Source organism: Danio aesculapii, chromosome 5, assembly GCF_903798145.1.
Source record: "Danio aesculapii chromosome 5, fDanAes4.1, whole genome shotgun sequence".
Taxonomy (NCBI): Eukaryota; Metazoa; Chordata; class Actinopteri; order Cypriniformes; family Danionidae; genus Danio; species Danio aesculapii.
This window is the reverse complement of record NC_079439.1, coordinates 50,164,592-50,179,623: the sequence shown is the minus strand read 5'-3', so window position 1 is coordinate 50,179,623 and position 15,032 is coordinate 50,164,592. Positions and strand designations below refer to the sequence as shown.

The 15,032-nt window shown below is 39.0% G+C and overlaps 1 protein-coding gene across 1 annotated transcript in view; it reads right to left on the bottom strand.

The window, feature by feature from the left end:
• camk4 (calcium/calmodulin-dependent protein kinase IV) overlaps positions 1-15,032 on the bottom strand; it is an 81,517-nt gene that overhangs the window by 21,477 nt on the left and 45,008 nt on the right. The gene's annotated exons all lie outside the window — the stretch shown is intronic.

The window sequence follows — 15,032 nt, the reverse complement described above, 5'->3', positions numbered from 1 at the left end:
CTCGCTCACACATTGCTTAATACACACAGGATGTACAACAATACGCAAATATATTTTCAAATGAAAAATAATTAAAGGATTAAAATATTACAAAATTATTATTTTCTAGCCTACATAAATATAAAAACCCTACTTTCATGCCTTCTTCATCTCGGGGGGCTTTTTCAGTTTATTCATGACAGTTTGATTTTGCATAATGTTATTATTAGCAGTATTATTCATTATATGCATATTTATATTTGTTTTATTAAAAATAAGCTTAGATGTGCCCACCTGTCAGGTTTTAGACCATATGGGGCATAGCATGTGTATTTGGATATAACTCAATTTTTTGACCACACATCGTTATTACTGTTCATTCATTCGTTTGCTGGAAATTAGAACTGAATTTAGAAATAGTTTTGAAACAAATCTTTGCGATTAACAAACAAAATTAATTATGTATAGACTAATGGATGCGCTGTAGATGCTCTATTTAACTGTTTTCTCTCTAGTGAAGTGTTCAGTTTTTCCACTTACAAAGTCATGTAAATAGCAATGCCATGTAAATAGCAAATGCGCTATGGCGTGGCGCAACTGACTCTTAAAGGGAATGGGAGATCAGACTCTGATTGGTTTATTATCAAAACACACCTATAACTCATTAAGAGAATAAGCTCAACCCTGTTAGATCATGCGCCACAGTGCAAAGTGGATTGTTCCGTCCTTAAAATAGCAAAAATAGCGTTCTGACATGCCCTTAATGCGTTTGCGCCCTGCACTTTGGACTTTTCGCATGGATCGTCAAAATAGAGCCCGTAATGTTATTACTTCAGTGTGAGAATTCCTAATCGTGAAAACAGCAATTAAGCCGAAGTCTATGACTTAATACAGACCTATGTTTAAAGAGCCCCTATTATATATTAAAAAGGGTCATATTGTGGTTGTAAGGATCTCCAACAACAAGCTGATATGCATGCAAGGTCAAAAATCACTTTAATTGTCGTATAATATGAATTTTTTTTTACCTAATTATCCCAGCGACTCCCATATGATTCGATCAGCGATTCATTTGTTCCCAAACTCCTCCTTAGCGCAAAGCTAATCTGCGCTGATTGGACCGATGACCGCCTGTTGTGATTGGTTGACAGCGTTCAGCACCAGACAGAGTGAAATGCCCAGCATGGCTTATCAACAATATTGAAGTAGTCAGAGTGCAGACTGTATGTGTGAGAGTGTATGTGCCAACATTCCTGTTTTTCCCGGGAGTCTCCCGTATATCAGACCCAGCCACCCACCCATTTTGTTATTTATCCCGGAAAACTCAATCCCGACAAATGGCAGTAGATCGCAAGCTCACAAACGCATTTAAATCCGTAAAGAAAACAGCACGTGTCGCAAGCACGTGTCGCAAGCATTTGCAAGCTAGAGAAAACATGGAGTCATCAAACAATAAAGTCTCATACATCAGTAGTCTTTTCTGATCCTTTCTTTAATAAACATCCAATGAATCTCCCGTTGTAAGAGTGTAGATAGCAGAATCATGCGTCAGAAAAATGATGGGAACAGCACAGGCTGGACTATAATGCTGAGGTATTTTTGCAAAAATAAACCTCAACCACAGACTCTTCACAGTTTCATCTTTGGGTAGAGAAATAACACTAACTTTCCTTCACACTTCCAATAATATCCAGCTAAGCACAGCGTCTTCATGACTTGATTCAACTGGTATCTGTTTGTCTTCCTCTTTTTCTTTGCTACTGTTTGTGGGCAGGCCGCAGGTTTCAATGTTCCCGGTTTTGCGTGTGCAACGATTGGGTGGAGCTTATGTTTCGTATCGACGTCACGCTGAAACGGCTAAAGACTCGTTATCAAGACTATGCATTTGAAGCACTATGAGTCGACTCTTTTATAGATGAATCAATGGTTTTAAACACTTTCCACTTTCAGATTTAAGCTGGATATTTCACTTCACTTTGAGCTGTGTTACACACTACATGGAAGGTCATTTTCAAAAACACATAATAGGGGCTCTTTAAAATCAGCCCAACACACTTGGCTGTGCCTTGGTGAGTGTTTCCACGGAAACTCATTAAACAGAGTAGCACAGGCCATAAGTCTGCCTGGTTACAGAGAAACACATGTGGTTACCATCTAACATGTGCTACTGAGGGAACTGATGAACGTGATAGAGAAGCTCCCTCTGAAGAAGAGGTGTGGTGGATCTATCATGAGAAACAATCAACAACAAAAAAGTAGTTAAGAAAATATTTTCTTCAAGCATCAATTTTAAGAATGGACATATTTATTGTTAGAGCAATTTTGATTTGCCCAGTCTTTTAGTTATCTATCAGGCATCCCCCAACACAAATATTTTAAAAATATGACATTAAAAGTGCTTTAATCCAGGGGTCCTCAACCTTATTGTCACCTTGTCTGGGCATTCTGTGTTTGTCTGAGATAAGTAATATTCCATACAAGCTGAAGCTGATCGGTCAATTTTTGTCACGTTACGCTCGTGGGATTAATTCAAACAGGTGCGTCTGGTCTGGAAGGAGCGAGCCTAGTGGCCCGCATGGTCATGGGTTGCGGATCCATTCCTTGGCAGTTTGCGGGTCTGCTGGAGCTGAGTTATATCCAAACACTTTTTAATAAAACAAATATAAATATGCATCTAATAAATACTAATAATAATAACATTATACAAAAGCAGGTTGTTGTAAAAGACGGTCATTTCGAGAATTCGAAAGAATTCGGTCATTTTTCGAAATGAAAGATCGTTCAGACTAAGATAATAAATAAAATAGAAATAATTAATGATTTCTTGTGCGGCCCGGTACCATTTGATCCAGGAACCAGTACTGGTCCACGGCCCGGTGGTTGAGAACCACTGCTTTAATCAATGACAATGTCCAACAGGAGACAACACATTCCTGCATACTGGTGTCAATAGGAAGACCAATTTACAAAGTCAGTAATTCACACACTTGATATTTCATGACACATCCAAATTAGATTTTTAGTGAGAAGTCATTTAAGGGAATTTAATTAAGTCATTAAGGGCGTACTCACACTATATTATGAACTATGAACCCAGGCCCGTTTCCCGGATCATTTGAAAAGTGTGAGGGGGGCTCAGGCATGGTTCAGTTGGCCGGTCCTGGCCCGGTTGGAAGAGGTGTGCCAGAGCGTACTCACACTATGTACAGTTGCCTTGCCTTGGAGGTTTGCTGAAGGTGCAGCTGTCGTGCAGTGAATTTTTAATTTAGCGTTTTTAATAATCTATAACAGTTTGCGTTCATTGAACAGTAAGAATGATTAAAAAATCCATATGAAATAGTCTCTTAAAAGTCACATCTCGTCTTCAGTTTTGGGCTCAGGCGCGCTTTGCACTCACACTACAAGGGTATCACGCCAAAGCCCAAGTGAACCCCGCTCTGGCACACCTCTTCCAACTGGGCCAGGGTCGGCTAAGTGAACTGTGACTGAGCCCGATTCAGAACACTCACACTTCTCAAACGATCAGGGAAACGGGCCTGGGTACGGTTCAGATAGCATAGTGTGAGTATGCCCGCAGAGCACGGTACACTTGGGCTTTGGCGCGGTATGCTTGTAGTGTGAGTGTGAAGCGCGCCTGAGCCCAAAACTGAAGACGAGACGTGACTTTTAAGGGACTGTTTTATATTAATCATTCTTACTGTTCATTCTTACCATAAGAAGCAAAGCATTAGTAATGTTTTTTTTTTTTTTTTTTTTTTTTGAGAGAGAGTACAGTTAGTGGTATAGCCAGAGAGGCAGATACAGATTAGGAAGGAAAGTGGAGACTAAATAGTTGAGTTTTTAGTCGTTTCTTGAAGACAGCAAGTGACTCTGCTGTTCTGATGCAGTTAGGGAGTTCATTCCACCAACTGGGCAGATTGAATGAGATTGAAAGTGATTTCTTCCCTCTTAGGGATGGAACCACGAGGCGACGTTTATTCACAGAAAGTTTTTGGAGGGCACATAAATCTGCAGAAGTGAGAGCAGATAAGAAGGAGCAAAGCCAGAGGTCGCTTTGTAAGCAAACATCAGAGCTTTGAATTTGATGCGAGCAGCAACTGGCAGCCAGTGCAAACGGGTGAATAGCGGAGTGACATGTGCTCTTTTGGGTTCATCAAAGACCACTCGTGCTGCTGCGTTTTGAAGCAGCTGAAGAGGTTTGATAGAGTTAGCTGGAAGCCCGGCTAGTAGAGAGTTGCAATAATCCAGTTTGGAGAGAACAAGAGCTTGAACAATGAGTTGAGCTGCATGTTCAGATAGGAAGGGTCGGTACTTTCTGATGTTATAGAGTGCGAATCTGCAAGATCAAGCAGTTCTAGAAATGTGGTCAGAGAAGTTTAGTTGGTCATTAATCGTTACTCCAAGGCTTTTTTACCATTTTGAATGCAGTAATGGTTGCCCCATCCATCTGGATTGAAAAGTTATGGTGTAGAGTCGGGTTGGCAGAAACTTCATTTTGTTTACCCCATTCCCCTATAGCGCATGTCTTTGGACTGTGGGGGAAACTGGAGCACCCGGAGGAAACCCACGCCAACATAGGGAGAACATGCAAACTTCACATAGAAAAGCCAACTGACCCAGCCATGGCCTGAACCAGCAACCTTCTTGCTGTGAGGCGACAGAGCTAACCACTGACCTACCGTGCACTCTCAGAAATTAAGGTACGCAAGCTGTCACTGTGGTGGTACCTTATCAAAAGGTACACATTTGTACTACAAGGGTCCATATTGGTACCTCAAAAGGATATATCAGTACCTAAAAAAATTAAAAGGAACACTTTTGTACTTTTAAGGTACTAATATGTACCCTTAGGGTATTAATATGAACCTTTTAGGTACAAATTTGGACCTTTTGAAAAGGTACCACCACAGTGACAGCTTGCGTCCCTTTTTTCTGAGAGTGTGCAGCCCCTACTCTCTTATAGAAAATGTAAAATGGTTATATTTATTTGGAGTTTTTACTCCTTGTTTTGCAGTTAATCATGCTAAAGTGTTAAACTGCAGACTCTCAGCTTACAGTAGACATGGATTATCGGGTTCAAGTGCTCATATATCACTCACAAGGGAAAATCAAGGCTCATACTGACAAAAAAAGTTCTCTTAATTGTCAAACTAGTATGCACGACTGCCCATATAAAGGCATAGACACCATAGTCCCCAGTGTAAAAGCATTCCAACTGGTTTGTTTGCAATAGAGCCACAGAATGATTCCTCAGAGGAGGAGCAGTACAGTGTGCCAGCTTCCCAACACCAATTATTATGGTGACATGAAGGAGTGTTATCTTTTAGTGGGGTCCGAGGGGAATTGTCCCATCCTGTTCAAAACTCAGTGGAGCTGACACACATAAAGTACATCATCTCTCTCCTTCGCTTCCGCCTCTCATCTGACAAGAGCAGGAGGTCTGTAGCTCGCCACTGCTACCATCTGTGTCTCCACACCATGAAGATTATTTTAGCAGCTAGCCTCGTTATGCAGGCACACATAGTAATAGGTGAAGTGTGTCGCTGGAGAACCAAAAGGTGTAGCCTTAAGTCCTTCTTCTGGCCCTCTATGGATGTAATGTGTGGAGTTGAAAGTCCAACCACACCATAACCATAAACCTAAACATAACTAGGCCAAGCTATACTCATTAGGTCCACAGAGGGGGAGCTGGACTAGGCCAAGCTCCACTTATTTGACCCATTTGGGTCTGCAGTGAATACCCAACCTGATCTCATGAGGAAACGTAACTTTTATGTATTGTCAGAAAAGTGGCTAATTCGTACAAATTCATGCCATTCCAAACATATAGGATTTTTAAGAGGAGCCATTACCATACAAAGAAAGAATATCAATTGTGTTTCTCTGTCACTAGTGGAATATAACTTTTCCATTACAATATACAGACTTTTTTTGTTTTCATAGTTCTTATTGGCCAAAGCAGCTGCTCACACTGTAGGAACTGGCAATGATGTGATTGCAATGACCAGCTTTCACACCAGATGGTTATACAGTAGGTAGGCATGGGACAATAACCAGTTTCAAGGTTTACTGCGGTTTGGAAAAGTCTAGGTTTTAAAACCGCTAAAGTTTTCTGTTATACAGATGAAGTCAGAATTATTAGCCCTCCTTCGAATATTTTTTCTTTTTTAAATCTTTCCCAAATTGTGTTTAACAGAGCAAGGAAATGTTCACAGTATGTCTGATAATATTTTCTTTTCTGGAGAAAGTCTTACTTGTTTTATTTCGGCTAGAACAATATTTTTAGCCCCTTTAAGATATATTTTTTTCCGATAGCCTACAGAACAAACCATTGTTATACAATAACTTGTATAATTAGCCTATCCTGCCTAGTTAACCTAATTAACCTAGTTAAGCCTTTAAATGTCACTTTAAGCTATAAGTATCTTGAAAAATATCTAGTCAAATATTATTTACTGTCATTATGGTAAAGATAAAAGAAATCAGTTATTCGAAATGAGTGATTAAAACTATTATGTTTAGAAATGTGGTGAATAAACCTCTCCGTTAAACAGAAATTGGTACCATTGCTAAGGTATATGTGAGTTTTTTTTTTATGTGGTTTCTGTAAAGAAATCTGTGTTTCTGAAACTAATGAAGACAGCAGAAGTCAATTGTTTATTTTTATTTTTTAGACATATTTACTGCTTCAAAATATTTAAAATGTTTTCTAAAATAAAAATGTATTTTGTTCAATAGGAGAAAAATGTTTTTTGTTTTTACCCAGACATTTAAACTCAAACTTATTTTAGAGCACTAAACACAATTCAGTGATACTGTGATATTTTTATCCAAGGTTATCATATCGCCAGAAACTTAAACTGACCCACACCTAGTTATAGGAACTTAGTCACTTGGTCAGCATCTGAAAACAATATTTCTACATATCAATGAATATAAGAAGAGCCAAAAACACAGCTGATAATTGTGTTCTTATGACTGATTTACTATAATTACCTGGTGCAAAAGCCACTTTAGTTCCCCAAAAAGCAGTTCAACTAAAAGTGTTCCTATTTCCTGTGGGGCCAACAGAGACTTCTGTCAATATTTCTCAAACAATTATCTCCTGATGTAGAGTAGGGTCTAACCCAGCACAATAGGAACTACCAGTAATCTAAGTGTGGGCGAAAACCAAGTGGCAACATCCCACTCTCCCTCGTGAAGTTAATACGGAAGTAACTGAAACTGCAATTCATCGAAATTCCGCTAGTCCTGGCTCCATAATAGAGCACATTTCTGTTGACCCAATGTTAAAATGGCCAACTTTACAGCAGAGTAAAGCCTGGTACAAAAATGATTTTGGTGTATACAGCTAATATTACACTTCATGACAACTGTGAGGGGTTAACATTTTTATTTAACTAATTTGTTTTTTTATATTAATTTATTTAAGTCTGCATAATTAAGGGCGTGGCCACTTGAGTGACAGCTAGGTTTCACTGGTTGCAGTCACATCACCTCCAGTTGATTAGCCTCTGAACTCGCCATTTCTCAGGTAAGTGAAATTATATAATTATACCATCTCTATAAATGTATTTGTTTTATTTGAGATAATTTATCATTTATAATTTTTTTAGACCTGTAATGCACTCCAGAAACTGACAGATTGATTAGCTGGATTCATCTGAAACGTTGTCATGCAGTCTTATGCCTGGATTTTATAAATAGCCCTGCATTTACTAACACAGACTATATTAGTGTTCAAGTGTTTTGAACTAATTTGGGTTTTCCTTCTGTAGAAAAACGTCATAATGAACAATGCTTAGTGGCTCAATGTATTACAACAGTGTTTTTAAAAGTCTAAACACTTTATTGATATAGCGTACAACCAAGCACTTGTGGTCAGAACACAAATGAATCACAGTTAATGCAGTATTAAGCGTTTCTCCCAAAGAAAAGCCCGTCTAAGCAAAATGCTAGCAGGCGTCTGTATAACTCCGCTCACACTACACATCTTTGCCCTTATTTGGTCACCCCCAGCCAGTGCAATGATGTGCAAACAAAATGGCGACGGTTGGCCACGCCTACTTGTAGCTTCATTTGCGCTCTTCAGAAACATTTGGGTGACGTCACGGATACAACTAAATCTTTTACAGTCTATGGTAAATACATACAATACAATAAACTGTTACATGATATACACTGTACTTTAGATGTCTTCTCAGGTCCTAAAATACATACCTCACTCAAATCAACCCGAATCATTTCTTATCTGCAACCGGCATGCAGAAAGTCATTGATGTTGATGTGGGCACACATCAAATAAAAAAGCTTTCCTGCATGAAAATTCACCATAATAAAGCGAGTGCATTTCTTGATGGATCCCATATATACAAGATGCATTTCTGTGTGCCATTTTTCAAGCATATGTTAATTTTCTATGTGCCTTTATCAATAGTCACTCATCATTTACAAATGTCCATAATTTATCGGTAATCAGACAACCATAATCACTGAAACCTTTTTCATTCATTCATTCATTTTTCCGGCATTTTTTAATCTGGGGTCGCCACTGCGGAATGAACCGCCAACTTATCCAGCACATTTTTACACAGCGAATGCCCTTCCAGCAGCAACCCATCTCTGGGAAACATCCACACACACTCATTCACACTCATACACTACGGACAAATTAGCCTACCCAATTCACCTATACACGCATGTCTTTGGACTGTGGGGGAAACTGGAGCACCCGGAGGAAACCCACATGAACACAGGGAGAACATGCAAACTCCACACAGAAACGCCAACTGACCCAGCCGACGCTCTGACCCTCTTGCTGTGAGGCGATAGCACTACTTACTGTGCCACTGCGTCGCCTGAAACCTTATTACATTCTTTATTTGTTTACAGTAAATAGACGCCTCGGATCAGTCTGATGGGGTCTATTTGGTCTTTAAAGGGGTGGTCCAGAGTGTATTATTAAGGCTTGGTTGTGTTTATGGGGTGCAAGACAATGTGTGCTCATGCTTCATTTGTTAAAAAATCCCATTATTGTGTCATATATCTTATTTGATTATATAGTGCTATGCAGCTAACAGGAAAACGACTGTCACATTTCCTAGTTCCTCAAAAAGCCCGCCCTCAAGAGGCTCTGATTGGTCAGCTTACATAATGTGCTGTGATTCGCGAAAAGGCCCCACATCACAAGGAAGCGTCAAGACTCTACTGCTGAAGACTGTGGGTGTTTACATCGGTTTGACGGATAAATATGAATTTGTAGCTAAATAGTTAGCTGTGCCAAATAGCATTTCCCATTGTTTACATCCTTGTTTATGTGCTTGCTACAACATACCGTTAACGCTAGACACTATACATGTAATAGATCAATTTTAATAAATCGAAATACTTACAGGTAGTGGCTCACAGTCCATAGCTTCTTCTATTATGGTTGGAGCTGCTCCTTCTTTGAGGAGTTTTTAGCCGAATCCAGCACTGAACTGGGAGAGATTCTGGAAGTTGTCCTTTGTCAAATGCTAGCTATATCTTTTTTAGAATTCTCTGGACCCTCATTTAAATTAAACTGTAAGCACTTGTGTCTTTGTGTCGTGTCCTTTGGAAGCCCAAACAAAGAAACAGAAGAAGCTCTGTAGAAATAGAAGTGTTTGAACGGCATTTTAGCTTTCTCTGCTACATTACAGCGCCTCTGGCCACACCCCTTTGCTTCGTAGGTTGTATTTGCATGGTGTATGGGCATAACCTGAAGGGTTTATGACTTCATTAACCCGAATGTACTTTTTTGTAGTTCCCAAACTTCATTCGCTGTAAGCTTTGCTAAGCTAACTCTGTAAAAGCTAATGTCTCCCTTTGCTTTGAACTTTGAGCGTATTAAAGATATTGTTCATGTTCACACAGCTTCATTACACATGAACTAAGTTTAAAATATGATATTGTAGTGGACCACCCCATTAAGTAGAACGAAGTTCCTACTGTATAATTACCTGGAGAGAAAGTCCCTTTTTTGTCTCCTAGAATTGGCTTGAAATGGACTTCTCTGGTTTTATGCAAATTTGATAATTGTTGGCAAGTGTTGGTACATTGTACTTAGTCTTAATTCGAATAACACTTTTTCCAAAGGTGATAATTGTATTATTAATAATTTTTTTAATCATTTTTTTAATATTCTGTTTCAAATTTATTTTATTTGACATTTTATGGTGGGATTCTTATGTTTTGGTAGTGCTGAAGTGTTTACACCTTTCAGGGAAATCTCCTTTAGAAAAGGCTTATAACTCTTGAAGTACAAGTTCATTAAAAAATTCATTCATTCATTCCTTTTCTTTACGACTTAGTCCCTTTATTAATCTGGGGTCGCCACAGCGAAATGAACCGCCAACTTATCCAGTATATGTTTTACGCAGCGGATGCCCTTCCAGCTGCAACCCATCACTGGGAAACACCCATACACACTCAATCACACACATACACTACGGCCAACTTTAGCTTACCCAATTCACCTACAGCATATGTCTTTGGACTTGTGGGGGAAACCAGAGCACCCGGAGGAAACACCGCAAACACAGGGAGAACATGCAAACACCACACAGAAATGCCAACTGACCCAGCCGAGGCTCAAACCAGCGACATTCTTCCTGTGAGGCAATCGTTCTCCATTCAAATATTATAATAGACCCTTTTCACAATGACGTCACTTCACTTCCCCCTATCGGCAACGCAGTGTATTTTTAGTTCCGGTTTACCTTTGAATGAACGGGAAATATCTCAGGAAAATTTACAAATAAAAATATTAACATTTCACGAGCTGATTTAAGACTATTATTGGTATTGGGCATGTGTCCAAATGTTTCTCTTTCAATACTGAACTGCTTTCTGAGTTTGAAAATTATTATTAAGAATAGGTATAAGCTATTGTTTATTAAGGAAAAGCATATGTTTGCAACCTTTTTACTTATTAATTAAGTTTATTTCCTCAATAATGGATTTATTTTTACTTTAATGCTGCCCTAAATATAAATTTATATTACTTTTTATATGTAAATGTTCCAGCATAAGTACAATTCCTTATTAAATCTTCTTTTATTACCTGGTAAGTATGTCTATAAATGCAACCAGTTTCATAATTTATTATTTACTGATCTATTAATGTTTCGTTAAGTTTCTCCATTTGAATGAATTAATTATGTCCTACCACCACCTTTTGGGTGGATTTAATTTGATATTAGTACTACCTTTGAATTAATAATTCAAATGCAGTCTTCTTGGTGTTATTTTTGGTGTTATTTATTGGTCAATTATAATTTTTTATAATGATTTAATTTGATTTAGTTTCATTTAATTTGAATATTAAATAGACATATGTTTTATGTTCATGAATAAAATACCTATATAGAAAAAAAATGGCAGAGAACTGAGCAGTAGAGTGTGAATAATATGAATGTGTTTATGAATCAGCTGTCCACTGTAAACAACCACAGTAAAACACCAACAGTTTTATTTATTTTTTATTCTTCAGGACACACAAAAAAAAAAAAAAAAATTCTGACATAAAAAAAATGTGCAGCACCCATGTAAACATCTGAAATCTTTATTTTACAAATACTGACAAGTCCATACCAACTTCATCTGCAGTAAAGACAGCAACACAAAGCAATAGACTCTGTTTAAAGTCCCGTTTTCTTGGTTCAAGCTGAAATCTGTATGATCTGTAAGTTTTTTTTAGATGTCAGATGTCTCCCCTTGAATGCAGACAACAGAAAAGAGCCATATTCACAGTCTAACCATTTCTGTAGTACATATACAGCTGACTTGGGTGAGTTCTCTAAAGGGATTTCAATGTAGGCGGAAGTAACGATACACTGCGTGGAGTGAAACCGAAACCGCGTGACGTCATGTGAAAAGGGTCTATTCACAAAAGTACTGCCTAATGGTGTTTTGACATGCACAGAGCAGCACACTTTAAAATACCCCCAACAAAACAATATGCATTTTTTCCACAACAACCACTTCAATTGGAAATCTGTACATGACAAGGTAGTATCAAGTTGATGGCATCAAATACTGCCAAACCTTCTCACCAAGAAAAATTCTCAGCAATGAAAATGCATCATTTTCGAGAGCTTCAAACTTCAAAAGAAAAACTGCAAAGATTTTGCAAAAGTCCCAAGCCACTGAGGACGTCCCAGCCAATCAGACTGGCTGAAATCTACAAAACACAGATCCAGAGGGATGCCACACAGCCAGCTGGCTTTGATGTGACAGGCACACAGATTCTGTTGTTGTGAGGGAAACTGTGAAACTCTTCACCCAATAACACATTAAAAACAATCCCTGAAAAGGAGGGTCACTTCAAAGGGAGTCGCAGCATTCACGTTTCCTTTCCTCTGCTCCGTTTTATGTCCCGATGGGAGCTGCCGTTCTCTTATTGCAGCCCACAAACTGAATCCAGCCCATGAGAAATTTGCCCACTTTCTTACTATCTCCTTGGCAACCGCCATCTTTGATGAAGCGAGAGCCAGTGGTGGAGAACACACTTTAAATGAAAATGCCTTTAAATACATTCACACAAATGAAAAACAGACCAACATTCTAATTTAGGCAGCACTAATGCACATAGATGCACATGCCTTATATATAAAGAAGGTGTATGCATAATATACAGAAGAGGCCTAACAAACAACACACAAGGAACGAAGGGAGAAAGAATGGGGCAAATACTACAGTATAAGATGGCTTGCCCATTTCAAAAGAGACAAAACAATTAAAGGCCTCCGGTGGTACTCTAGATCCACTTTATAATGACCTCATACTGGAAATAGGATTCCCTTTCCACTTATAATAGTTTCACTGACGAACGTTTGCATAAAAGTTTGATGGGCACATATAAATCACAATAAACCTGAAACATACAAAATGTTTATTGGCTGGCTGCTAGGGAGTGGTTCAGAAGTCTGCTAATGTGTTCTTTGTGGCTAGTTATTGGTCAAAGTTAAAATAGCCCAGTCTAAAGCCGTCATGATTAAGAGTTTCCAATACGGACCTTGCGCTTCATTTATCTTTCTTTTCGGCTTAGTCCCTTTATTCATCTGGGGAACTTATCCAGCATATGTTTTACGCAGCGGATGTCCTTCCAGCTGCAACCCAACACTGGAAAACACCCATACACACTATTTCACACATACTTTACAGCCATTTTAGCTTATTCAATTCACCTATAGTGCATGTCATTGGGGGAAACCGGAGCACCTGGATGAAACCCACATGAACACAGAAATGCCAACTGACTCAGTCAGGGCTAGAACCAGCGACCTTCTCTCTGTGAGGTGCTCGTGCAAGGGGCGTGCACCACCATGACACCCCTTGTACTTCACATGAATCAATTTTGATGTTAAAAAATTCACTTTGCAATTTAAGTAAAAAGTTTACCATTTTGACATTTTTAGTGGTGTAGTTTAAAACATACATTGCACATTACTTTATCAGGTACACCTATCCAACTGCTCGTTAACGCAAATTTCTAATCAGCCAATCACATGACAGCAACTCAATGCTTTATGCATGTAGACATAGCCAAGACGATCTGCTGCAGTTCAAACCGAGCATAAGAATGGGGAAGAAAGGTGATTTAAGTTACTGTGAACACGGCATGGTTGCTGGTGCCAGACGGGCTGGTCTGAGTATTTTAGAAACTGCTGATCTACTGGGATTTTCATGCACAACCATCTCTAGGGTTTACAGAGAATGGTCAGAAAAAGAGAAAATATCCAGTGATGCCAGAGGTCAGAGGAGAATGGCCAGACTGGTTCGAGCTGATAGAAAAGCATCAGTAACTTAAATAACCACTCGTTACATCCGAGGTGTACAGAAGAGCATCAAAGCAGAACATGTTGAACCTTGAGGCGGATGATTTACAGCAGCAGAAGACCACACCGGGTGCCACTCCTGTCAGCTAAGAACAGGAAACTGAGGCTACAATTTTCACAGGCTCACCAAAATTGAACAATAGAAGATTGAAAAAATGTTGCCTGGTCTGATGAGTCTTGATTTCTGCTGCAACATTTGGATGGTAGAGTCAGAATTTGGCATCAACAACATGTAAGCATGGATCCATCCTGCCTTGTATCAACGATTAAAGTTGGATGTGGTAGTGTAATGGTGTGGGGGGATGTTTTCTTGGCACACTTTGGGCCTATTAGTACCAGTTGAGCATCGTGTCAACGCCACAGCCTACCTGAGTATTGTTGCTGACCATGTCCATCCCTTTATGACATCAGTGTACCCATCTTCTGATGGCTACTTCCAGCAGGATAACGCGCCATGTCATAAAGCGCAAATAATCTCAGACTAGTTTCTTGACAATGAGTTCACTGTACTCCACAGTCGCCAGATCTCAATCCAAAAGAGCACCTTTGGGATGTGGTGGAACTGGAGATTTGCATCATGGATGTGCAGCCGACAAATCTGCAGCAACTGGTTGATGCTATCATGTCAATATGGACCAAAATCTCTGAGGAGTACTTCCAGTACCTTGTTGAATCTATGCCATGAAGGATTAAGGCAGTTCTGAATGCCTTCTAAAAGGTGTTCTTAATAAAGCCGCCAGTGAGTGTATATTTATTCATTCATTCATATGTTTTACGCAGCAAATGACCTTCCTGCAGTATGGAAAAGTATGTATACAGTATATATAATATATGAGTATATATATATATATACTTGTACACTAAGGCCAATTTAGTAGTCTTTGGACTGTCAATTGATTATAACTTTTTAATAAGAAAACAGCAGTCATGGTTTTGATTGATGTAGATTAATTATAAGTATGCTGAAATAAAGAAATGCAAGTCAATAATGCAACATATACTCTAATATTATTATTCAGTTCATACTCTCGTATCAATAGTTAGCCTCAGTAGTAACTGGTATGGTCCTGGACAATGTTGATGGGTCTGACAGGCTTGTCAGGCACAGTCCAATGTCGTTTGCCATACACAGCTGGCTGATGCACTGGCACTTTGCTAACATCTGCAAAAATATGTTTTGCCCAAAGGTAGTAA